Source organism: Cervus elaphus, chromosome 12 (genome assembly GCF_910594005.1).
Source record: "Cervus elaphus chromosome 12, mCerEla1.1, whole genome shotgun sequence".
Lineage (NCBI taxonomy): Eukaryota > Metazoa > Chordata > Mammalia > Artiodactyla > Cervidae > Cervus > Cervus elaphus.
The window spans coordinates 99,064,430-99,092,076 of record NC_057826.1 but is presented as its reverse complement, the minus strand read 5'-3'; the positions used below and the strand labels follow the sequence as shown (position 1 = coordinate 99,092,076).

The 27,647-nt window shown below is 43.4% G+C and overlaps 1 pseudogene; it reads right to left on the bottom strand.

The window, feature by feature from the left end:
- Positions 1–14,647, bottom strand: part of LOC122705052 — a 35,512-nt pseudogene extending 20,865 nt beyond the window's left edge.
- Between the last annotated feature and the right edge of the window lie 13,000 nt (positions 14,648–27,647).

Genomic DNA, 27,647 nt, shown 5'->3' with positions numbered 1-27,647 from the left:
AATGGAAAACAGAAGGGGAAAAAAATTTGTGCAGAAATATTGCTCTAAAATTTTCAACATCTAACAGGAATCCAAAAGAAAAAAATAGAAAATACCAAAGCAGCACACAAAAAAATTCACTAGAAGAAAAGATGTTCTGCATGTTTAAATGCCCCAATAGCGTGACAAGGTCTATACCAAACCATGTTATGAAATTTCAAAACCCCACAAAGACAGAGGGTACTACGAGGTTCCACAGGAGGAAGGAATGGAGCAAAGACTAACTTGGTAATATACAATGCATCAAATTCAATAGATTTAAGAGCAACACTGTAAATGAGAAGACAAGAGGGAAATGTCTCTAAAACTGCAAAAATTAGTTTCCACCTAGAATTCTACACTGTATCAAATAGAAGGAGTTTCACAGAGGCTAGGTCTTTATAAAATTTTTGCTCATGTGCCTTTTTCCAGGAAAATGTGCTCCAGTAAAACAGGACAGAGGGAAACAGAATCTAGGACATAGGGGATCCAACACGAGAGAGCAGTGATGTGAGATCCCAGGTGACTTCACACAGATATCCCAGGAAAACAGGCACAGAGCCAGTCCAGGAATCATTAGTATGTAGGGGGTAGGAAGACAAAAGGTTGGCGAAGAGTGTCTCCAAGAAGAAATGGAACAGATGTGGTTTTGTGGATGGTAAATATTTTTGATAGGCATGTGACAAATGTTACAACATTTGGGGGAAAAAACAGCTGTTAGAAAACAGGCAAGTGAATATAGTCAGGAAATTAATTCCACAGAACAAAAATGAAGAATGTGAAAACAGGGAGACTGGCCAGGGAGCTAATCAACTATGTTGGGCTGTGTGAGATCATGTTTGCTAGAGAAAGCAGAACTGGATTATCCTGAGAAGTGTAGAAGTGCTCAGATTTCATTAATATTGAAGAAAAAGAATGAAAGGTGTATAAGGAGGTGGCACAGAGAACTATATGGCTCAGCAATGAACAATACTTGCTTAGTCATAATAATGTAAACAGTGATTCCGATTTAATAAAAACTGATGCACGCAAAGGGACCAGAAGGAGGGAAATAAAATCACGGTGGACGAGGAAGTTACGCTCTCACCTGTTGTGCCAAGAAGTCAATGGGCGGTGCTAAAGATTAAATTACCTATTACACTTTTATTACTTTGGTTAAAAACTAAGATAAAAAATTTAAGGCAAAAGAATTTAAGGTAGATCTTTATGCTATAACCATATTATTGAAATTTAACTTAAATGTCAGGACCCTTAAAAAAAAAAGGGTACTACTAAGTCAAAAACCTTTCTGAATATACTTGATAATTAGGAACTAGAGATTCAGAAATTTTATAAATAAGAGGTTAATGCTAACAGTATTGGATCCATCATACTTTTTAGGAATCATGGCAGACATGCTTTTAATTAATCAAACTATTGATTTCTTAACTTTTCAACTATTTACTTACATGGATGGTTGCTCTTCCTCTTTTCTCGCACTAAGAATAAAAAAAAACTAACTGATGAATTCTGATAAAACTACCATAGAAAAATAAGTCACTAATTATCTGATGGATTACCAATATACACAATGAGTTAAAATTTCATTCTGTTTTTTAAAATAATTTCCAACAAAATATATAATTTAAACCACCCAGCAAAATGAATCCTATAAATAATATCTAAAAACTTAGTTTTACTATTTGACTAATACTAACAGATACTCTGTATTAGGTACAAATCAAAGACTCTCCATTTACAAAAGAAAAGGACAAAGCAAATTAGGCCAGGTGAGATATTTAGCTGATAAAAAAATTTACCAGCTGCACAGTATGTAGTATTTTCTAGTTCTACATGTACTTTAGTCACCAGGATTAACAGATGACAACTCCAAGTTCCAGTTTCTGGTCAAGCACCCGTGTCTCTGGAAGCATCCTGAACCACTTACTGGTCACCTACTCAAACACCCAACTTAAAAAATACAGGTTCTTTACACACTGGAAAGTAATCTATAAATTTTAACATACGTGCTGACCTCACTGAACATACATCGACAGCACACAGAACTGTTTTGCTCCAACAAAGGCCAGAAGAATATAAGCTCAAAGAGGGTCTTAGGCCACACACTTTCCCATGGCATTACAAGCACGAATTCCTTCAGACTGAGGAGAGACAGGGGCATGGGAGAGTGTTTCTTTTCCTCTCTCCACCGTCTCTCTACAGTGTGAGCAGCTCAGGAGTCTGGAAAAGACTGAGAAATACAGTAATCCTAACTAAAAATAATTGCCTCAAGGCAAAGTACACACACTTTAAGAAAATGCAAACTAGAAACCCCAGGAGCTCCCAGGTTGGAGAACATGTGGTACACTCTGGGCCCTGCCCCCATGCCTGGCCCTCTTCCGTCTGGCTGTTCCTGAGACAGACCCTTTGATAAAAACCAGTAATCTAATGAAAATAAAAGAGGAAAAGAACCCTCTATTTTTTACTGTGCTGCATTACTTCAAATATTATAGAATGTTCACTTCTGGTATTCCTGCTCTCATAAACAACCGAAAAACCTGATCATATATGGCCTTTTAGCAAATAAACTAGGATTTAACATATATTAAGGAAGACAAGCAGGCAAGACAAGCAGGAGTGCAAAAACTTCTGATTCTCATCTTAAAACAAGCAGGACACTGGAAATTCACACAAGGTTTCCCACACTGAGGATAACCTTCTGGAAAATCCCATATGGCAGGCACATTGGTCTGATTACCCTGACCCAGCACTACATCAGGATGAAAGAACTTTGAAGAGCTAAAAGTTCTTATAAGAACTTTTAAAAGAACTTAAAAATTCACATGAATCTGGATGTGAGAGAGGTTCACCCGGTTGAGCACTGTGCAAAATGGTGCCGAAATCCCAAGCCTCGACTCCCGTACATAACAACTGATTATGCAAACCTAACTGTGACCTAAACCGTGTCATTCATCTTTAACTCACGTGCTCTTGGAGCGAAAGGAAAAGGACAAAGTAGCATGGAAAAACAGACCACAACTAAATCATGTGGCAAGCTGACTGCTGATAAAGAAATAGCAAAGTGTATAAACAGATGGTCTGGGTGTTTTCCCTCATTAAAACAGTGACACCTAAATGAAAAATGTATCATCACATATTAAAATAAAACATCTCATATTAAAATATTATCACATATGAAAAAAAATATTTAAACCATTCTAAGTGCTTTTCTGTATCTTCCTATAATACACAAAACAAAAACAGTTTTCAATCTTTTTCTCAGGGGGGGAAAACACTGTCTTACCGTCCGTTTGAGATTTGCTCAGGAAAATTGTGCTTGCCCTTAGGTGGTCAGAAGGGTTTGATTCCAAAGCTAAGTCTGCACAGGAAAAAGAAAAAGGTGTGACAATTTAGTTGAGTAGAAAAAGACATGACTTTTAAAACAGCTACACGCTGATTTTAATCAAGTTTAATAGTCTTAAGAAGAGCGTTTAGTAATGACAAGAAGGAAACTGTAGTAAAGGCAACAATACAAAAATTCCATTGGGAAACAGAAAAATTGTAGAAATTCTCCATATATGTGGAATAAAAACAGGGCTACGTCTTAGGCCTTTTTTTTTTTTAACTTGCACCTAATCTATGCCACTTTTAGGCAAATCATGTATGTGATTCCCCTCCTACGTATTGATTAAAAATTCAGTCACCTCTCTTTAAGCTGATATTACTAGCACATTTCAGGAAGTCTCAAGAAGCAAGTTATGCTGTAGCCAATTACTATCAGATACCAGATCAATCAAATATGCTATAACCAAATGAGCTGCTTTTGGCAAACGTTCTTCAGACAATCTAATGGCTAATTCCAACTACACTCAACAAACCAACTCATTTAGTTGGCTGCCGTTTATCTAGGGGCTATTCATCATGGCAGATTTAAGAGGATTACATAAGAGTTCAATGTTCTGATCCATAGGAACACTTCCAGGATAGTGAGTTTTAACTTTGCCCTCTATTTCCAAAGCTAAACTCTCACTTCTTCCTTTCATGCTGCATGATTAATAGAGGGCTTCAGTAACAGTACTTCCTGGAGCACATCAAAGGGCTGCTTGAAAAAAATTTTGCCCATACCTACATAAGAAAGGTGGGTCTGCTGGCAGTTCACCTTGCACCAAGGTAGGACAGTCTTTTATTTAGGCAGAAATATCAAGCAAGCACAAGCTGCCATGCTGGACAGTAAGGTTGTTGTTTAAAACAAACATAAAAGCCCTATGGGCAGTTACTTAGTGAAGTCCACCTCAAACCAATTAAACAATCTTTTAAGAAACTGGACCAAGATTTTTAAAGAGCAACAGTTAAGGCAGCATTTCCCAAATCACATAATAATTGGCCTATTTTTAAAGGGGACTTTGGTGGTCAACGTGATTTACACATTATCGCTGAGAATCAAAAGAATATATACATTGATATATTAAAAACTAACCATGTGTTCCCCATCCCGTATGGCAAAAACTACTACAATATTGTAAAGTAATTAGCCTCCAACTAATAAAAATAAATGAAAAAAATAAAAAAATAAAAACTAACCAGTCCCATAGTGAATTCTGTCTGACCCAGCATTTCACAAATGTTATCTACCTAGAATCCTTTTCTTCCCCAAAGAAAGAATTTTGCATGAACAGTAATTTGGGACTTCCTGGTTTAATGGGAATTTAATTGTTACTGCCAGCACTAGAAATTTACATAGCTAAACCGACTGCTTTGTTCTTCGTGAAAATTCCTTCACTGCATTTGGAGTTTATTAAGCTGTTTTTGGAGAAAATATTCTACTCAACAGTTTTATGTAAAAGACCCATAAAATTATTTTAAAGTTTTTCCCCCCCTACATATTTGAAAAGTGGGACACTGGGAAAATAAATTATTTCAGCTATACACAAAGTTGACAGGCACAGACTTTCGACCTAAGGCTTCTGAAAGGATTCATGACTACTTACCTATACCAGAAAGTAAACAGACTACACTGGAATCTAAAAAATAAGCAGAAATGCTTGCAAAGTAGCCATATGGAATGGTAAAATTTAACAAGAGTCAATGGAAGTCCAGGAAAAATAAGTGTCGGGATCAAAGAGAAGCAAGCTTTAACACACACACACACACACACACACACACACACACCCCACCCCCACCCCCCCAACAAACCAGGGTGTGTTACAGGTATGCTATGATGTGCTACTACGGATCTATATACAGAAAGCAAGAAGGCTGGGATAAAAGAAATGACAACATGCAGGAAAAAAGTAAACTTGCCCAAGTGATCAGAAAAGAGCTGGCACTCCCCCTACCCTACCCTAGAGGTTTCAAGGGTGGGCACATGACCCAGAACTGACTGATAGATCACAGCTTTCCTGGAACTTCCCAAGAAGCAGAAGAAGGCAGAGCGGTGCCCTAGGACCCTTAGCTAGTCTGGGGCTGCTGGACACTCCTCTTGCCATCATGAGGGGAAAGGCTTTTCAGGAGAGATCAATAGAGGACAGCAGAACTGAGATAGGCTGTGAGGTCATTGAACTCCTGGGTCAAGTACTGCTTCATTTACTCATTCAACTCCAGTTATATAAAAGTCAATATATATATTTTTTAATTTAAGCTATTCTGAGACATTTTCTCAAACTTGCAACTGAAAGAGACCTGGTTAACCAGCAGTACTGATGATCACAATGAAGGTGGGGAAAGGTAAAAGTCACTTGCTCATTCCTTTAACAAATGTCATGAACAAAAATTTGCATGAGCCAAAATGACCCTATTTAAAAATTAACCCACAGACTTACAACCCTTACTTTTGTTTTCCTTATACATTAGAAAAAGCTCTAATTAGTGTATAATTTATGTCTTCTTGTTACTAACAACCCTTCTACATCTGACTGTTGCATATTTACTGTTTAATGAATACACAACAGCCCATCAAGCGTTATTCCTGTGCTGGACTTAGCCAATCCCCTATTGCTGGGGTTTAGGTACTTACAACGTTCTATTCTTTGATGAGGAAACTTTTCATCTATTGTTATACAGCTTTTTAAATAAATAATGGATTTATCTCCTTAGCAAAGATCTTCAAAAGTGTGATGTCTAAGCCAAAAGGTGAGATCATTTTCATGGCTCAAGGTACAGTGCTAAACTGCTTCCTGAAGAAGGTGGGGCCACATTAATGTATAATATTACCAATCATGACAGTTTTAGTTCCGACCCCTGCTCTGTACAGTTGACAGGCGGGGGGCAAGTCGTACTAATATAAATAAAGAACAGCACTGTAGATCTAATCTGTATTTCTTTCGATTACACAGACTTTACTACTCCCATAATTATCAGCATCATTTCCACTTTGGTGAGCTGCCTATCATTCATACATACTAAACATACCAGGGCCTTACTGCTGTCAATTTGCATGAGGTTTTCAGAAAATATTAATCTTCTGTTTACAGCCTATATAACAATTTTCTATACAACTTGCACTTTTTGCCAGTGAAAACTACATCACTATTTTATAATAGACTTGACAGGTACGCCATTAGACAGTAAACTCATACATACACACAATATTTCTGCACACTCCATTAACTGTTTCGCCAAGAGTCTAAGGAGACGATGAAAAAAATCTACCGTACTCTTCACTGTCACAAAGGTAAGACTGTCAACTCTGAAGCAAAGCATTACCACCCACACTTCCCCTCATCCCCTCTCCCACAAGCACACACAGTAATGTTAGAGGTATTTTGAGTAATTACTGTGCATTTTATATGTGAATTCTTCCTAAAATTACTTCTCTAGCAATCTTTAAGAATGTTTTAACCTAGGAGAAATATTCTTGAGCTTATGATTAGGGGTTATCATTAAAGTTATATTTTAAGACCCATCACTTTTATATTACCAATTTAAATTGCAACTTATTTGACAGCATGATAGACTTATGTGGAAAAAGGATGACTAAAAAAATTTAAGTTCGGGTCTTAATATAAACACTCCCAGGAGGAAACCTGTAAAATACCAGGTCACTGAACATTACTTTTCCTCCAACCTAACATTCTATCAATCATGAGATCCATCTCAATTGCAGATGTTAAAAATATGAAAATAAAGGCAACTTAGGACAAACAAGATGCATTACTGAAGCCTAAAAGTGTTAAAATTATGCTGTCAAACTGTCAATAAATGATTTTTCCCTGTCAAAATATCAGAGAGAGGGTAGTGACCAAGAATCATCTGACAGGAGGAGACTAATGCCAACATACTGACTTCAGTTCAGTTCAGTTCAGTCGAGTCCGACTCTTTGCGACCCCATGAATCGCAGCATGCCAGGCCTCCCTGTCCATCACCAACTCCCGGAGTCCACCCAAACCCATGTCCATTGTGCCGGTGATTCCATCCAACCATCTCATCCTCTGTCGTCCCCTTCTCTGCCTGCCCTCAATCTTTCCCAGCATCAGGGTCTTTTCAAATGAGTCAGCTCTCTGTATCAGGTGGCCAGAGTATTGGAGTTTCACCTTCAACATCAGTCCTTCCAATGAACACCCAGGACTCATCTCCTTTAGGAAGGACTGGCTGGATCTCCTTGCAGTTCAAGGGACTCTCAGGAGGCTTCTCCAACACCACAGTTCAAAAGCATCAATTCTTTGGCGCTCAGCTTTCTGTATAGTCCAACTCTCACATCCATACATGACCACTGAAAAATCATGGCCTTGACTAGATGGACCTTTGTTGGCAAAGTAATGTCTCTGCTTTTTAGTATGCTGTCTAGGTTGGTCATAACTTTTCTTCTAAGGAGCAAGCATCTTTTAATTTCATGGCTGCAATCACCATCCGCAGTGATTTTGGAGCCCAGAAAAATAAAGTCAGCCACAGTTTCCACATCTATTTGCCATGAAGTGATGGGACTGTATGCAATGATCTTAGTTTTCTGAATGTTGAGCTTTAAGCCAACTTTTTCACTCTCCTCTTTCACTTTCACCTTCATCAAGAGGCTCTTTAGTTCTTCTTCACTTCATATATTGCAATTAAACAGGACTGTCAGCACTTTCTGGGCCAACTTCTGGGCTCCAGTTTACTTAAAGGTTTACTCCATTTACTGAACTGCCCTATCACCCCTAGTAGTACAGTATATTAGTTTTAAGGCTAATAACACATTTCATGTCTTACAGTCATCCGGTGATTTCATCTGAGTCCACACTTTACACCCTAGCCAAGCGGTTCTTGCCAGCAGATGCTGACCTGGGCTGTCTCACCAGAGGGCACACAGCATGCTCCTGCAACCCCCTCAACTGACCTGCTTCCCCAGTTTCTGACCAACCTGGCTTCCAAACTGCTTCTCAACTTGCCTCTAACTTGGTTCTCAGTCCTGCCTTACCTTAATCCTCAATCAAATGCTGTAATGATGATGACCAAGAGATGATATACAGGTAAGTATACCTGGCTTTATGTATTTCTAAAGAGTTCTTAGCTCGGGCTTCTTGGACTTTTAAGAACCTTTCTGGGTTGCAAGATACGGTGATTTCATTTCACATCATACAATGTTACTGTTTTAACTCTTCAAGTTTTATTACTTTAATACCCTAAAAATAAACAATTTTTCTAAAAGGGGCGAGAAAAAAGGTAGTATTTCAAAGCAGAGCACAAAATGACATCAATAAATTTTATCCCTATATGTCATGTATATGGAATTTACAGTCCTGATCTATCAAGGTTTTAAAAATGAGTAAAACCTTGGACAATTCTATACCTCAGAGAAGAATCCCTACACTGCCTAACTCAGAACATGATAAGAATCAAATGAAATTCAAGAGCAATCCATACACTATAGCTTCACTGAGTTACACAAGCCCCTTCACCATGACAAGGCTGCAATCCATGAGGGGATATACTATATAAAGCATAATAAATGACACATCACAGCTTTCACAAATTAACTCAAAAGCCAAAAGTGAACATTTAGCATTTCATAGGAAAATTGATGTCCACTTATCACCCTCAGCCAAATAACATCTTAAATAAATAGTGCTTTGTTGTTGTTCAGTCACTAAGTTGTGTCTGACTTTGCAACTCCATGGACTGCAGCACGCCAGGCTTCCCAGTCCTACACGATTCTGTTTGTGCAAACTCATGTCATTGAGTCAGGCCACCCACTAAAGGAAAGAGGATAAGAGTACCCAAGGGCAAGCATTTCTCCTAGTGTTCTTCCTTTTTCTTCTTTAATAAGCAAATACGTATCATTTCTCCTGCTTCTGTCATGGAGATTAGTGTATATTTTCTCCCCATTTTTTTTCAGGTTAACATCCCCTGGAGATGAAGTCATTAACAGTGGAGAGAGCTCCTTCACAGCTCCCTAATTCTTCAGTGTCTGGATGTGCTAGTTTACCAGTCCCTTACTGGACATCTGAATTATTTCCAGTATTTTGCTACTGAAGATAATGCAACATATGCAGCCTATACCTTCAGAATAAATTCCTTTAGTAGGATCTCTGGATTAAGTGAGACTGTGCAAACTTCCCCTTCAAGGGTTGACCAATTTCCCATTTTTACCAGCAATATATGAATGTAACTTTCCTCAGTATCACCAAAGAATGCAGCGCCAAGTTTCTGAATTTTCTCCCAACACAAGCTACAGTAGCTGTATTTTCATTTCTCTTATGTGTGAGGATACGCTTAAAAGCCATCTGCATTTCTTTTTCTGTGACTTATCCCATTCATATTGTTGTTAGCCTACTTTTAGATTCGCTCAGTTTCTTCAAGTCAGCCTATTTTAGGCCGTTATTAATGTTGCTTTTTTGTTCAAACCACTGCTGGCTCTCAGCTGAGTGACTACACCAGCCTCCTAGCTTGTCTCCCTGCTTCATTCTGCCCCTGCCCACGTGAGAGTAGCTCGTCTGATCTCCCTCCCCTCTCCCCACGTCTCCTTCCCCTTCTTTAAGAATTATCACCATTCCCTTGCATATAACCTTTCAATGGTTTCCCATTACAATTAGACTAAAATCCGTATTTTTTCTTGTCAAGGTCTACTAGACACAAGGCCTTAACCCCCTGATATTCCCCCGGGCATTCTTTCACTCAGCTGCAGCCACCCTCTTTCTGTCCTCATCCTACACCGAGCATATTTCCTTCTGAGGACCTCACACGGCTCCCCCTCACTCCTAGGATGCTCACTGTCACTTAAGGAGACCACCCCCAGTAACACTGCCCCCTCCCCAGTCCATGACCATCATTTTCTTTCTTCTCAGTGTCTCGCTACTTGACATTATTCCTGTGTCAACAGGCCCCAGGTACCTCTAGGAAGTAAAGACCAGAGTTAGGGTTTGGGTTTTGTCAGTATAACCTCTGTTTGTCCTGCCCCTAAATGGTGCCCAATAATCATCCATGTCAGTGTACCCCAAATCATTTATGCTTCTCCCAATTTTCCTTCATCATCTAAGATTTCTTCTAATGCTGTCCTTTGATGTGTCTGTCACCCAAGACCAGCATTAATTTCAGATCTCTTCGAGTGGTAGTTTAGTTACTCAGACTCAAAGACACCGACAGGTTACCAAGACCCACAAAAACCTAAGAGAGGAAATCTACTGTTCAGTGAAAAATCAATGGTAACTTTAATTTGGGGAAAGAACATTTAATGTTAAAATACCTTAACTACAAAATGACTCACCCTATGAATTTAATTAAGTCGTAAGACAAAGCCATAAGACCAGAATTCTACAGGGAAGTACGATACATCACTTTTTATGTCTGTGCCCAGATTAAAGCAATATGATGAGATTATAAAAGACAACCATAAAGGGTGGGTAAATGAATGATGCTCCAACCATTAAACAGGTGGTAAAAAGCAGACTGCACAGCTACATGCAGCTGCGTGGAAATACATCCTGGAGCACGCTTCAGGTGTCAGCATGGTTCCAGGAGCTTCCCGTCTTCACTTTACAAGAGAATGTTACAACGTGGCACACAAACAACAATCTCATACAATAAACACAACATTCTGTTTATTCGTATACAAAAGGTTCAGGAAGAACCAACACCAAAATATTAATGAAAATTCTGGATATTCTGAGTATGAGTGAATGACTTTTTAGTATTTTGCAAATCTTTTACCTCAAATGTTTACTGTTATCAAAAAAGTAAAAAAAAAAAAAAAAGTGTTTATAATAGCTACTGAAAGGAAGAAAAACCTGTTGCTCAGAGGTTTTCCCCCATTACATTGTCAATTCCTTCCCTACCCACTCCTTGGAGGATGGAAGGAAGGAATCACTTGAGAGAGCAGCTTGCACCAGAGAAGAAGCAAAGTTCCTAAGAGGAGAACATAAAGGCTGTTTGAAAAGCTGATGCATAATAATAAAATCAGATAATAGGACCTTAGAATCTTATTTTCTATTATTGACACTAACATCAGTTACGTTAGATACACTGTTAAAGGCAAGATAGCGACAAAATTCTTTTGAGTCTATCTGATATTTATACTAGGTTCTTAGGAGTTAACGGAAACAGCTTGAAGAAATCATGTCCTTCTCAAAGGTTTCTGAAGAAAAAAACACAGCATCATTTATGTTTGGTTTTGTCTAAGTAACCAAATAATTCTTCATTGCAGAAAAGCCAAAATGTTTTATATCAATGCAGGTATTTCTCAGTTTCCAGGGAAACTGATATAAAATTGTCTGAAATAAAAACATTAAGAGCAAACTTCCAATGTGCTTGCACTTTACATTCGTGTTCTGACCTCGTATCTATGGAAACTTAATAATAGGCAAATGCTGAAATTGAGGTTTCTCTCATCACTTTATCGAATGCCAAAAAAGAGAGACAAATTTAAGTAAAATTTTAACAATCATGTCAAACATAAAAAGGTAAATTCTGTGCTCATGAACTCTCTTTTTCTAGTTCCCGACTCAGCACTCCCCCTCACTAAATGCTTCGTACCTTACCTGCCCGCTTACCGGTTTCTCCTAACGTCCCTCTGTCCAGGGCATTCTTGGCTTCAGTTCAAGTCAGCAGAACAAACTCTTTAAAATATACCAACATGTTTACCTGACTGGTAAATTGAGGCTATTTCACGATTTCTTTTATTCCTATCCATTGTAATAAATGTACAGACACAGACTGGAGAGATATGTGTTGCTTCTGAGTTGTGAACAATAAACTCAAATGGAAATAACCAAACTGAAGTTGAGTTAGGCCTATCTTATGGATAAATTATAAAATAAAAAGTGCATTCCAAACTTTTTTTAAGCACCCAACAACTGAATTTGGTGTATCTACCATTCTCAAGTCTGTCTGTTCTGTTCATTCAGTAGCTATGTTACACAGTTATTTCAGAGCTCTAAGTCTTGGCTTCTTCATTGGCATCACAGGGAGAATATTCACAGGCCTTATTTATAGATGGAAGGGTCAGGTGAAATACACCCGAAAATACGTTGTAAATCGTAAAAGAATCATACAAAAGTCCAACTTTGGTCTCCCTACACTAGCCTACTACTGTTTTTTAAAATCACTTAGAGGCTTACCTTATAGCAACAAGCTGAGCAGTTTTCACAGGTATGCACAAGCTTTGTTGTTAAAGCTACAATTAATTTACATAATTTGTTCTTTCACAGTATCTGACTATTCTGAAAAGGGAGTACTTTCCACTTACAAAGCCATGTCCATCATATGGGTGAGTTCACAGGCTTACCTATTCTAACTTTGAAAGCAATTAAGTAAACCCAAATAAAATTTAAATAGAAGGGCTATAAGACATTTCCTCTACGAAATAAAGAAATACTCTCTGGCATTTAAATGAAACAAGTGGGCCAGTGGGGCTTTAACATCTTCACGGCACAATGTTTTCTACTTTAAAGAACACAGTCTTTATTAATGAGCCACAGTGTCATCCAGAATCTTTTTTTTTAAAACCTAGAGCCGTCCAGTTTCAAAATTCTAGAGGAAAAAAAAAAATCAAACATTTCCTCTCCTCTCTCTCCTCTTCTCCATGACAACCCACCCCCACCCCCAGCCACTTCGTCTTCAGAATTTTACCCGAACATTCTAAAAGTTGAACAGGATTCCACGGGCAGGAGGGGGTTGGAAGGAGAGGTAGCCATGGAGACAACTTTCCTGCAGGATCTGCCATCTTAACTGCCACATCTTTGTATTACAAATTAAAGTCTGAATTTCTTTTTTCTCCTTTGAAACTTTTGACCAACAGTCTCAGGAACCACCCCCAATCCTCCCTTAGAAGAGGCAACACGCAAGTGAAGTTGGTTAAAGCTGGGGAGCTGAAGACATTTTTGTGTCAAAGTGGGAATCTTAATCAGAGCTCCGTGGGATCGTCTTTGGGTAAAAACAACAACAACAACAACAAAACTATTCCCTGCAGCCGTTGCAGTAACGTTTCACACCGTTCAGTTATTTTAAGACCCCCTCTAACCTTTTTCTTTCTTATCGTTTTCAAATTATAGTTAGAATAAGGTCGCTTCAATCAGGACAACTCTAGACAGAATATTACTTAACGCCACACTAACTCTGTCGATATCAGTTTTGATTTTAAATAACAAACCCTAAAATCTGTCTTAATTGTCCAGAGTATCAACTATCCTAACGAGTGGAAGTGTATCTAGATCCTTACCTCGTTCCTTCTCTTAGGTACCATCTGAATAGGTAAGGATAGGAAGATGGGATGGATATCGCCGAAGTTGGGAGTATTTAAGTTTTCATTGAGAAAAGAGAGAATACATCAGAAAGTCTTTACAAAGTCCCACAAGATGTTAAATAGAATCACGAACAGGAGCCACAGACTTGAGGGTCTTGGGTCGGGTTGCGAAAAGGGAATGGGGAAGAATTGGGCGTTCGGGTAGAGAAGAGGGAGAAAGACTGGCCGGACGCGACGGAGAAAGAATAAGGGGTGGGGACGCCAGGCAGGGCCAGCCTCCGTCCTTGGTGCCCAGCCCCGAGAGAGCCAACTCCAGGCAGGAAGGAGCCCTAGGCGGCGGCTTCCTCCCGGGGGACCTGGGGGTCGGCGGAGGCCAGAGGTAAGCCCGAGAGCAGACGGGGCCGGCCCCGCGAGGGGCGAGGCGCGCCGGCCGCTTCCTTACCTTCGGGCATCTCCCGGTCGTGATGTGCTGCAGGTGGTGGCCTTCACCCGCTCGGAAATCCAACTCGGTGGGTTCCACGGTGGCCGGCGCCGGTGCTACGGCCACCGGGTCTCCGGCCGCCGCCTCGTAGACCTCAAACTCGTAGTCTGGCTCTGCAGGCCCCGCGCGCCGGCCCAACTTGGGGCTGGCATTGGGGGACACGCAACAGGTCAGCGTGTTCCCCATGGGGCGCCTCCGCTCCTCGCCGCCGTCGCCTCCGCTCGGCCCCGGACTCCGCCAAGCTCAGAGACCGCCCCCTCCCCCAACAATGGCGCGGCGGGCACCGGCAGACCCGGGCTATGCCGGGGCTGCGCCGCACATGTAGACGCGGCCTCGCCTGCCTCTCTCCTGTCCGCCCCGCCGCCGGGCCCGGGGCAGGGCTCCGGGCCCGGCCGCACCCCCGCTGTCTCGCCGCCGCCGCCTCCCCGGAGTCAACTAGTCAGTGAAGGCGGCGACCAGCCCGGCTTTTTTAAAAGGGGTGGGGACCCGACAAGCGCTGAGACGCACAGCCACTGCCGGGAGAGAGAGCGGTCGGAGCTCCTCCTCCTTCCGCCGCCGCCTCCCGACTGAAAGCCGCTAGCCAGGCTTGCCCTTGCCAACCAGAACGCGTCCTTCAGTCACCTAGTTACGACGGACCAATCACACACAGAGTTTCCTCCCAGCGCCCGCCTCACACACCAGGCACGTGACTCACAATGCCCCGCCCCCACCCCGCGACTGCTCCGCCCCTCGAGTGGCGCGCCCCGGACTCCTGTTTCCATTCCTCGTGCGGCACTCGGAGCTTTCCATGTCCTTCGGGAAGCATTGCGGGAGTTTGTGAATCGAAGCTAGAGAGTCAGTGGACTCTATAGAAGGCTTGTTAGTAAAGAGTCAATTCCGTTAAGCAACTGGGTTTCACCGGGTCTAACAGCTGACTCATTTGATGCATTCCTCAACGAACTTAGTTACACCCGAATTGTTGACAGTTTTTTGTAACTAAATGCTCCTCTCAAATTGACTTCGAAGGAGTGTTAGTTTCTGCCTTCAGTTTAACCATAGCAACCCCCCGGGTCCTCAATAAAGAGCTGTGTCCGTGTCTTGAATGAAACTCGAGGACACGTCACCCCTCCGCTTCCTCATCGGTAAATTAGGGACCGAACGCCTCCCTCCCAACTCGGAAACGCTGGGATTCAGCAACTCGATTTTCTCGCTGTTTCTCTCTTCCACGGCACGAGTCTCCAGGTTTCCCTACTTTCACCGGTCACATAAAGCATAAAGCACGATTTTCTCATACAAAACTGAAGAGTCGCAAAGTGAAGTACCGCGGTTTTGATTTAATAAAGGTGATGGTAAAGATATGTTCCCAAGGTCACATGATTGCTCAGGGGTATGGCCAGGATTTGGTCTCCGATTGTTTGGATCCGCAAAGGCACCTTATTGTGATTATAAGAAAATAAAGGTAGAAGTCAAATTTGACTGGAAGTGGCATAGGATTTTCTCTAAGGGAGAACAACTTTTTTGAAGTGGATTTTAAAATTCTTTCCCTCCGTTCAACATTGGTTAGTCCCTCCTACTTTCTAGGCACTGTGTTCCTGCAATAGCCCTGCCCTCGATGAGCTCCGTCAGGCACAGGAGAAAACAAAGGCTTAGAAAGTCCAGTTGTCTGAGGTCACTCACACTGCTGCCAAGTACTTGAACCTGAAATTCAAACCTAGATCTGTCTAACCCCAAAGTAGGTTCTGGGGTAAAGAGCTTGATTTTTTTCCCCCCAGAAACATGAAAGCCTTTGAATGTTGTGACGTTAAGGAGTCACAATCAGGTGGTTTCTAGTGAGGTCACTCTGGACAATAAGGAGGATTGATGGAAGAAACAAGAGCAATGAAGAGACTTTATATTCATCTAAGAGCGGAGTGAGAGTTTAAACTGAAGGCAGTGGCAGAGACTGGTGTGGTGGGAAAGGATTTGAGGTCATTTGGTGACTAGATACGGAGCAAGAGGGGGAAAAGAGAGGCAAAAATAGCTGCTAGGGTTCTGACTGAGGGAACTAGGGAGAGCACAGTGGCTTTTTCCTAGACAGTGCAGAAAGAGGAAGAGGTTTGAGGAGGAAGATCATTTGGGGCTCTGTTAATGACAGCATGGAATTAGAGCTCTCCAGTTGAAAGTTAGATGTAAACTTCTGTAGGCCAAGTCCATTTTGTGATATCACATCTTATGTTTTTGAAAATAACACATACTAAATCAATTTTAAAATGTAGTTGGGGAAATCCCCTAACGCTGTGCTGACAATTAAGACTATAATATTTTTCATGGAGCAAATTGGAATCTATGGTTTTAGTAAATGACATGTCCTATGTAAACTAAAACTGTTAAATGAGAACAATATTAAAATTGTCATTGGAGTACGTACAAAGTAGTTGAAGCCATGGGTGTAGAAGTAATTGCCTCGAGAAGACATGTATAATAAGGAAAGGGATGAAGGAGGGAGAGACGGAACTTCACAAATAGGGAAATTTAAATGGCGTTTAAGTAAACCTGCCAAAGGGAGAAGTGGAAATCAAGGGACCTGTGTATTAATCAGAAATGGCTGATCAGCTGAGTTCCATGAGGGTAGAAATCACATCTGCTCTTTTCTGGAACAGAGCACCTAGCACAGTACCTGGCCAGTAGAAGCTCTAATTTGTAATTCCCTAAACAGAGTCCAGTGTTGTCCAGAGGGCAGGAAAGTTACAAATACCACTGACCGTGGTACATGGGTAACTGAGGATGGGTTCTGGGTCTGTCAGAATAGAGACATTTCTGATAGAGAAGATGTTTAAGAAGAGCTCATCTGATGACCTCTATTTTTCTCTGTTATAATAGGCTTCTGTTTGGAAAGCTACTCCAGGAAAGTGAGGATAATGTGTAAAGAAGTTTAAACATTAGAAAAGCTTGATATGCCTAATAAAAAGAAAATGATAGCTTCCCTCAAAATCAGAAAAGTTGAAAATAAATTTGAGCAGAAAACCAAGGAGCTAGGGTATAAAACAGGTATGTCACAAAAGTGAATGATGGGAACATTTGTTCCGCCAAATAGTAAAAAGAAATAGCAACAACTTTCAAGGGGGAAGAGCTTTTAAAAAATTAAGGAATTACATGTAATTGCCAAAAATGTGAACTTTTACAAACCCTTTCATCACACATAAGACCAAAAGGAAAGGAAAAAAACCCAGAAGGAGTATTCTCCTTTGTTAAAAGGATACCAGGATGGAAAGGTCACCTCAAAAATCAAGGAAGCAAAGATGATTAATATTTAATTGTTTAAAAGATATAAGTAAGGTTTGGATACAAAAACAGGCAATATATTGAAATGTGGGAAACCATGGTAGAATGGGAAAGGATTCAAGGAAGTTCAGTTTCAGTGAACAACTTCTCGTTAAATCCTTAGGACCTAGTGACTACATTCCATGACAATAATAATACTGTCTGAAGTCCTAGGAATGTCATTAGCTACCATTTTGGATGATTCTTATAGACTTGGGACAAAGCCTAAGATTAAGTTTCCAAACACTACCTGCATTTAACATCAGGCACATACAAAAATAGATAGGCATGACCTTGAAAATTAAAGAATTTTAAACTTGCTAAGCAGAAAAAATATTCAGAAGCACCAATATGAAAGTATTAATAGATTTGAAAATATTTTGTTTTAGAAGAACATTGGAGGGCAGTGAGAAAAAACCTTATCCTGTTACGACTGTGGCAAATCTGGGAGAGAAAAGGGAAGCAGAGCAGTAATGACGTTTGAATTAAGCTAGAGTCTGATTCTGTGATAGAACCTGATATTTGCATATGCCAACTGATGTATGAACATTCCATTTTACATGGATCTGGAGTAAACACATTCATTAATTCAACTTATTCATGTAATGGCTGTTCAATACCCTGATGACTCAGAAGGTAAAGAATCTGCCTGCAATGTGGGAGACCTAGGCTTGATCCCTGGGGTGGGGCAAAGAACCCATTCCAGTATTCTTGCCTGGAGAATCCTCATGGACAGAAGAGCCTGGCAAGCTATAGTCCATGGAGTGGCAGAGTCAGGCATGACTGAGCAATTAAGCACAGCATCTGAACTCTTGGGCTTCCCAGGTGGCGCTAGAGGTGAAAACCTGCCTGCCAATGCAGGAGATGCAGGTTCAATCCCTGGGTCAGGAAGATCCCGTGGAGGAGGGCATGACAACCCGCTCCAGTATTCTTGCCTGGAGAATCCCATGGACAGAGGAGCCTGGCAGGCTACAGTCCATATGGTCCCACAGAGTGGGATACAACTGAAGAGACAGCATGCACGCTCCCGAGCTCTTACTATAAGCCACACTTTTTAGGTTCAGGTTTAGGTTGCTTTGACCAAGAAAAACAAGGTCCCTGTTCTCATGAAATTTATCTTCTGATAAGGGAGTCCACAAACCAGTCTTATCCATCACCCCTCAAGCTCATGGCCCAGGATGTCTATTTATCTCCAGCTATTGTGTCTTCATTCTAGATGGTAGGGTGGAGGAGTAGAAGGGAGATTTTTTCAGAAATCCACATAGCACAGTGCTTACATATCATTGGCTTAAAGCTTAGTCCCATGGGCATACATAGCTGCAAGGGAGGCTCAGAAAATGTAATTATATAGCTGAGTAACTAATGCAGAAGGGAGAACTAGACCTTGAAACTAGATATTGAAAGCATGCTTTGTAAGGAACAATCTGTAAGGAAAGACTAGAGAAATTTCAACTTAAAGCAAGAATGATCATGATAAAATTTCATAGCCTTTTGCAAGCATATTTGAAAAAGTTATACAAGGAGTTCTATAATGATCTTTTCTTAAGTTAAAAGGACAAAAAAATGGAGAAAGACAAACTGTAGAATGAAACTAGGTCAGATGCAAGAAAGAGTCCACAATGGTCAAGTAAACAGGATTATATATTATATGTGTGTGTTGTGAGTAATTGGATTCTATCCTGAGTATTACAACTTGTTGGTCTTATAAAAGAGGATTTTGTGTGTAATAGGTACATTTTTTTCTGGATGTAGAGTCTACCCTTATCATCATATTCTCAGTGGCATGTGTGAACAAAAAAGTTGAGAATTACTATTATACCTGATTTCATGTGGAACAACTTGACTTCTCTCATTCCCGACTTCAGAACATTATAATCCAGATTTTGGAGTAAGTGGGGGCATTAGACAATACTGGGAGTCATATTGTAATAAACTACCCCATGTCTGTTCCAGCTTTCTTCCTTCCCTACTCCTTCTGAACCGTTCTCCCACCTTCTTTCTCTTCTCACACCATCTAGGTTTCCTTCTGCCAAGTGAGTCTGTTGAGATGAGAATGCAAATTTAGCTGAAATGATGCTCTAAAAAAATGAAAAAGTCGTTAGTTTACCATACCATCAGGGCAATGAATGCTCACTGGACAAGTCACTGTCCCAAATATTGAAGCATTTTCTCAGACAAGTTCTAGGAAAAGTCTGCAGTTCTAGAAGAGTCAAGGGGTTTCCTTTTGCCTTCTTGGGGCCATTACTTTCCTCTGCCATTTAATGGTTTATTTACTTATAGTTCCATTTGTCTAAGTATGATAGGAAATCTCAAATCTTCCTCAGCCCACCAGTGCTTCCTCTGATCACCTCCAAGCGAAGGTAGAGGAGCCGTTCTCTTCTGGAAGTGCCTTGTTCAGGCTGCTGGTTTCCTAAAGCAGATGCCAGCTGCTCCTAGCTCCAAAGACTGTAACAGTATGTGGTCTATACTGAACTGGTCTCATAAGAGAGCTCCTCCCCTCTATACTTACCCAGGAAATAATTCACTGCCAAATCCACTAGAACAAGGCAGAGAGATTTTTAAAAACACTCACAGTAGATGCTTTCAGTTGTTTGTTCTTAATCATGCCAACGCTCTTTTCCCCCAGCATTTCCAAATTTCACTATTTCCACTTGTTTCCCTTGTGTGTTATCTTGGGATGTTTAAGACGTTTATTCTCTGCACTTCCATTTAATTTTATACACTTAAAACGGAATCCTTGGCCAAGTTGCCTTATTGAAGTTAGAACCATTTTCTTGCAGTGGTTCACCATGTCCCCCTCAGTTTCTCCTAGCCTTTTTGACAACGGCCTCCTGAAACAAAGTTGATGTTAGAAACACTGCAGAAAAAGGAGTTTCATTAAACTTGGCAGTAGGGAAAAGTCTGAAGATGTCTTTTTCACCAAGTTTGTCTCCTAGAAACAAAGCTCATGGATTTTTAGGACATGAAATGTTTCTCATATGAATCTATTGCCCTTTTCTGGAGACAAATCAATTTTTATCCTCATAGCAGGGCATTCACCCTGAAATACTTCTAGAACTTTTCTATCAAAAGGGATTAAGACAGCAAACTGGAAGGAGGTAGGGGCCAGGGAACTTGTCTGAAGAGTCAGATTTGAATAGACAGCACACTTGGAAAAAAAACAAACAAACCACTAACACAGGTTACATTGGGGGTGGGGGTGTAGGGGGTATGGAGGGCTAAGGCCTTGTCCCCTGTGTTGAGTAAGTTTAGCTCATGTAGGGCACTTGTTTGACAAGCCTAGGTTGAGTAAGGCCATACACCCCATGACCTGTGTTTTTCCAGTCATACTTTTCATGCAGATAAAACCAAATACTCATCTGAAAGTAATACTCTGGTTATGCAATCAATGCTTTGCCCAGGAGACACAAGGAAAAATCGAGACCACAGGAGCAGCTGAAGCTACTGTCCCAAAAATGAATTCACTGTTCTTTGTAGTGATAGAATTTGCCCTGTCCCACCTTGGCCATCTGGTAAACCTCTACTCATTCTTTTGAGGCTTATCTCAAGCAGAACCTTCTCTGCAGTGCTCTCTAACTATGAAAGCTAGGAAACCTCTGCATCTTCAGGGCAATCAGTTCCTTCTCTAAAGCAGCCTTGTATCCCATTGTATGGTAATAGCTTGACATCCTCATTAAACTAGCCATTCCCCCTGAGGACAGAGCTATTTTATTCAGCTTTTTGGTATCCCCAGCACAAAGTATAATGCCTGGCTTGCAGCAGGCTCAATATGTTTTTTCTTGAATGACTAAATGAATGATAAAAGTTGGAAAAATGAAAAAGTTGGACTAAGTGTACCAGCAATCACAGTTTGAGAACTGATACAATTATTCTTTACTTTTCAGGCTTCTCTATTTTGTGTGTGTGTGTGTGTGTGTGTGTGTGTGTGTGTGTGTGCCTCTCCTTCTAGTTTCTGTTCCTCTAGAGCATTTTTTAAAAACAATCATCATTTTCTAATGGTATAGATGACTATATTTACAAGGCAAAAATAGAGACACAGACATAGAGAACAGATATGGGGATGCCAAGGGGGAAGGGGAGGTGGTGGGATGGGTTGGGAGATTGGGGTTGATGTATATACACTACTGTGTATAAAATAGATAGCTAATGAGAACCGACTGTGTAGCACAGGGAAACCCACTCCGTGCTCTGTGTAGACCTCAATGGGACAGCAGTCCAAAGGTGAGGGGACATATGTGTGCATATAACTGATTCACTTTGCTGTACAATAGAAACTAACATGAGATTGTAAAGCAACTGTACACCAGTGAAAATCTATGTAAACAACAGTCATTTTCTAATGCTCACAATTTTGTGGGTCCTCACGGGCAGGGCACGGTGGGGACCACTCCTCTCTGACCCAGAAGAGTTCGGGCCTCATTTGGAATGGATCTAGCTGCTGGACCCGGTTCATGCAGGGCCACGCAGCTGGAGGGTCTGTTCTGGCTGTCAGCTGGGTTCCTCACTCTCCCGTCAGATGCCTAGTCTCTGAAGGCTGGGACATCTGGGACTAGCCAGACAGCCATCACCACGTGGTGGTCTCAGGAGAGTCAGACTCCTTACTGGATGCAGGTATGTAATCCCGCTGTATTTTGCTTCCCTAGTAAGTGTATTAATCTAAAAATACAGAGGAGGAAGGGAGAGGTATGGTGAGCAACATTCCTTAAATCAGAAAAAAAAAAAAACCTCAAAGTTGACTTATTCACCGAAGTTCATCAACCTCTGAAGATCATCCAGGCCATCACCTTATAATGTATTATGCTAAACTTATACTGTAACCAAATCTAAGTCTTATGCACTATCTGCCATTCAAACAATTCCTTTCTCCGCTTGGTCTCTGAGTTTTTTGGTAGCTAGAAAAAAAACACAGATTTGTGCAGAAACAAATTTGCCATAGGTTATGTTCGTTTTGTGATGTCTCCACTTATGTGTTTGAAAACAACATGATGATAGTTGTTAGTTGCTCAGTCGTGTCCAACTCTTGCAACCCCCATGGACTGTAGCCCCCCAGGCTCCTCTGTCCATGGGATTCTTCAGGCAAGAATACTGGAGTGGGTACCCATTTCCTTCTCCAGGGGATCTTTCCCTCCCAGGAATTGAATCTGGATCTCCTGCACTGCAGGCAGACTGTTTCTTGAAAACAACATATAATACATTAAATGGAGAAGAGTAGTAGGAGAAATTTCCTAAAGTTTATATGCTAAGAATAGCTTATTTTTCTAGCGATTACCTTGACAGAGCAACTTAGAATCTATGGTTTCAGCAAAAAAAAAAAAAGTGTCCTGTAAAATGAAACCACTGATGAAAACAAAACTCCAAATATTATTATTGCTGCTACTTTTTTCCCCTTTATTTACTTCTGACTGTGCTGGATCTTTATTGCTGCACACGCCATTCTATAATTGTGGCTAAGAGGGCTACTCTTCATTGTGGTGCATGGGCTTCTCCTTGTGGTGGCTTCTCTTGTCATGGAGCACAGCCTCCAGGCACACGGGCTTCAGTAGTTGCGGCTCCCCTGCTGTAGGGTACAGGCTCAATAGCTGGGGCACGCCGGCCTAGTTGCCCCATGGCATGTGATATCCTCTGGGGCCAGGGATCAAACTCCTGTCTCTTGCTTTGGCAGGTGGATTCTTTACCACTGAGCCACCGGGGAAGCTCTACAGCTGCTACATTTAACTAGCGATTTCCATGTGAATGTATACTGTGAAGTGTTTGATGTGCAGAAGAAATATCCACAAACCACCCCCATAATACAGTAATATGAAAGCCCTTCAGGGAAACTCTCCACTTGGGACCAATGGCCCATCTGATCCCATCTCACGAGGATCTTCCCTTCTCCAGGGAAGTAGGTAGAATGAACACGCTGTTTGCTATTGCCTGTTTCTGAAACAAGGTATATGCCAAGGTCTGTGTGCCCTTCCCCAGAAGCATCAGGGTTTACTTGACACTAAGCAACGCCCCACGCAGGCCCTGGGTGCCAACTCGCAAGGTCACACCCACCCCCAGCATCCCTGTGCCAGGCCAGCATGTCCCGAGGGGCGACAGGGAGGCTACACCCTGTCCTACACCCTGGCTCCTCAGAGTGGGGCCCAGGGCTCAAGCAGGTTTGTGAAAGTTTGGCTTAATTGTTAAACAAGCAATGGGATGCCACATGACATCCTTTAGGATGGCCAGAATCAAACAACAGATGCTAAGGGCTGGGCAGGGGGTGAAAGTGGACCCTCACACACAGCTGGTGGGGGCGGAAAATGATGCAGCCGCTTTGGGAAAGCCTGGTGAGTCCTCCAAAAGGTAAAGTGGGGTCACCATGTGACCAGCAGTGCCGCTCCGAGGTGTGTACCCAAGAGAAACGAACGCACACATCCACACAAACACGTGTACACAGATGTCCACGGCAGCCGCACCCGCAGCAGACAAAGGTGCAAACTGCCCAAAGGCCCGTCACCTGGCGCTGGTGAAGACGGGTCCATCCACACGGCAGGATGTGATTTGGCCTCAAAAAAAGGATGAAGCCCTGACCCAGGCTCTCACGTGGATGGGCCTTGACAACAAGAGGTTCAGTAAGAGGAGCATCCACAGGAGACCACATGTGTGTGATTCCATTTGTAGGAAACGCCCAGAACAGGAAATGCTCAGAGCCGAGGACAGACTCGTGGCTGCGAAGGGAATGGGGTGCGGGCTGAGGGGTGGCGGTGTTGAGGTTTCTTTGTGAAGTGATGAAAATGTTCTAAAAATGACAGCACACCTGTGAATATACTTAAAACCATGAATTGTACATTGCAAGTGGACAGATTGTATCGTATGTGAATTATGAAAGTGAAAGTCGCTCAGTCGTGTCCAACTCTTTGCAATCCCATGGACTATACAGTCCATGGAATTCTCCAGGCCAGAATACTGGAGTGGGTAGCTTTTCCCTTCTCCAGGGGATCTTCCCAACCCAGGAATCGAACCAGGGTCTCCCACATTGCAGATGGATTCTTTACCAGCTCAGCCACCAGGGAAGCCCATAAACTATATATCATTGTGAACTATATCTCCATAAATTATTTTGGGGCTAAAAGTCTTCTTCAGAGTTAACTGGTTTTCCTCACGGGGATCCCTCTGGCGGTCTACGTGACCCACTGTGACTCTGAAGTGGCGACCCAGTGGGCCCCTCACATTTGACCTTCCCCTTCCACACCCAGGCATATATAGAACCACTTCCCGAAGCTCAGAAATGGGCTCTAGGCTCCTCAAACAACTCAGTGGGTCTGCCCCTGAGAACGGCCCCCTCAGGGAGGTACCAAGGCCCTCATGGGGTATGGGGTCAGCGTGCAAACAGCCACATCCCTGCCACAGCTTCCACCAAAAAGAAGAGAATTTCCAGATGCCCCGCGTGTCGACAAGGTCTTCTTGGAGACAGTGATGGGTGAGCTGCATTTGCTTTCACTTGCTCACAGGTGTCATTCAGTCTTTCCTGGTTGAATTAGTCCAAAAAATAAAATAGTATAATTTTAAAAGAGGAAAGAAAAAGAACGCTATGGCTCTGCCCCTTTAAGATATGTTTACCATTTTATGATGCTAGTGCTAAGCATGCTAAGTCGCTTCAGTTGTGTCCAACACTTTGTGACCCCATGGACTGTAGCTCACCAGGCTCCTCTGTCCATGGGATCCTCTAGCAAGAATACTGGAGTGAGTTGCCATGCCCTCCTTCTGGGGATCTTCCCCACCCAGGGATCAAGCCCATGTCTCTGAGGTCTCCTGCTTTGGCAGTCGAGTTCTTCACCATTAGGGACACCTGGGAAACCCTTGTGAGGCTAGGAGGCAAAATTTGTAGAATTTTGTTTTTTGGCAGACCCTAGGTGGGGGATGAGAACCCCTGGGGCCCTCACTGGGGGCAGGGAGGGGCCAGGCCATCAGAGCCAGAACCACTTTGATGACAGCATCCCGGGGCCCGACCCGGAGGAGAAGGCAGAGCGGTGGTTGGGGGTAGGGGCACTTCCTAGCTGATCTCCTTTCCTCCCCCTTTCACGACTAATTTCCACCTCAATTTGGGTAATTAGTCTCCACTCAGCATCATTTCTTTCCTTCATTCAAGGAGGGAAAAAAAACACACCCAAATCTCTCTGGGGGCAGGACGCTGTTTCAGACTCTGGCAGCTGCTCTCCACACCGGTGGGGGTGGTGGGGAGGGGGTTTCTTCAAAGTTAGGCTGATTTTCATGTCCCCTGAAAGAAGCCCTGTCCCTTCTCACCTGTCTGGAGCTCTTCAGAAGCCCCAGCCTCAGATCAGAGTGACGTCTGATCCCAGATGCAGGCTGGCTGGTGGGAGGGGATGGTCACGGTCAGGCCTCCCCCCGCCAGGCAGTAGATGATGGACAGGGAGGCCTGGCGTGCTGCAGTCCAGGGGGTCGCAGTCAGACACGACTGAGCAACTGAACTGAACTGACCTGGGATAGGGGACAGGCGCATGGCCCAGGCCCCACAGCTGCTCAGCACTGCCCAAGGCCTCCCCACGGCCACATCAGCCCTGAGGCACGTGAGGCCCTGGAGGGGAGGCAGATTCCACAAAGCCCAGGGCTCAGACTTGGGGAGAGCCAGGCTGGCACCCAAGGGTTCCCTGGGCTCCCGCACCCCCCAGGCAGAGGGGCCCCGTCGGAGAGTCTCCAACCTTTGCCAGGCACTTGTGGGAGGGGGACAGGCAGGGGACAGGCAGGGGACACGGTGTGGAGTGAGGCCCTGAGGAGCTTCAGGTCTGGTGGGGGAAGGAAGCAGGAGCACCAGCCCCGTGGCTGGAGTGGGAGGCCGCTGAAGGGTGGAGTAGAGGGCTGGGTGCCCAGAGGGCCTCCCAGGACCATGGCCAGGGCCACAGGCAGGGCCACAGGCGGGGTCCCCAGGTGGACTCGGACGTCCAAGGGGGGAATCGGTGGAAGTGCAGCCAGGTCACAGGGTGGCAGAGGCAGAGGTGTGGGGCTGGGGCACTGTGCAGAGACAGCCAGCCTGAGCCCCCAGCTGACTGCCAGCACCCAGCCTCAGCCCAGCCTCCCCTCCTCCAGGAAGCCCTCCTTGACCCCCAGGCTGGAGCAGGCAGCCTGCACTCCTCCGCCCACCCCAGGAGACTCCTGATGCTTCCCGGAGTATTGACGATCTGTCTGTCTGTCTCCCACTCCAGACAGGGAACTCTGCAGAGCTGTGTTGCTTTCCTAGGACAGTCTGGGTGAGTTCATGTAACAGAAACTCATCCCCACCTGGGCTGGAGACACAAATCTGGAAACTTGGTGTTAGAAGGTGGACCTCTGAAGCCCTGGGGTAGGGAGGGCCCGTTCCTTCTTCCAGCCTCCTTGGCATGAGGTCCTGGCTTGAGTCTCCACCTCTTCCCGCAGACTCTGTGTCTCCACGGGGCGCCGACCCTCCTCGGTGTCTGTCTCCAGCCCTCCCTCTTCTGAGAGGACGCAGTCCATCAATCGGTGGTCACCCCACTCCGCTATGACCTCGTCTTGATTCCATCTGCCGAGACTAAAAAGTTCACACCCACAGGTCATATGGAGCAGGGGTCCCCAAACCCCGGGGCCGCAGACCGATCCATCAGTGGCCTGTTCGGAACCGGGCCACACGGCAGGAAGTGAGCTGCAGGCAAGCAAAGCTTCACCAGCCGCTCCCCATCGCTCCGCACCCTCACATTACCACCTTAACCATACCCCGCCCCCCACCCCAGCCGTGAAAAGGTTGTCCTCCACGAAGCCAGTCCCTGGGGCCAAAAAGGCCGGGACCACTGATCCAGAGCACAGTTCTCCAAGTGTCTGATGACTGACTGTCACACCAACTTCACGGCTCCCGCCTAGGACAACGCATAATATTTTATGCCAGTCTCCAGTGAACAGGCAGCCTGTTTGACCACCTGAGTCTCCGTTTCCTCAGGGTAAAGGGACAGTTGAGCGGGGTCCTCGACACAGCCCTGGAGGGACGAAAGCTCCAGCCCAGGGGCCGGGACGTCCTGTCCCATGCCTCTTGGCTGCTCCTCCCCTCGGGGGACCCCCAGACGTGGATCCTGCAGGGAGGCAACTGAAGGTGCAGTCACCAAACAGACTCAAACTTCCCCCCAAACCATGCCAAACGCCGAGCAGTTGCTGTGATTTATTAATCTGCCAGGATCTTTGCAAGATTTTAATGTGGTATTTGGAGTCTATTTAACTGGGTAACAAAAATACCCAACACCAGAACCCATA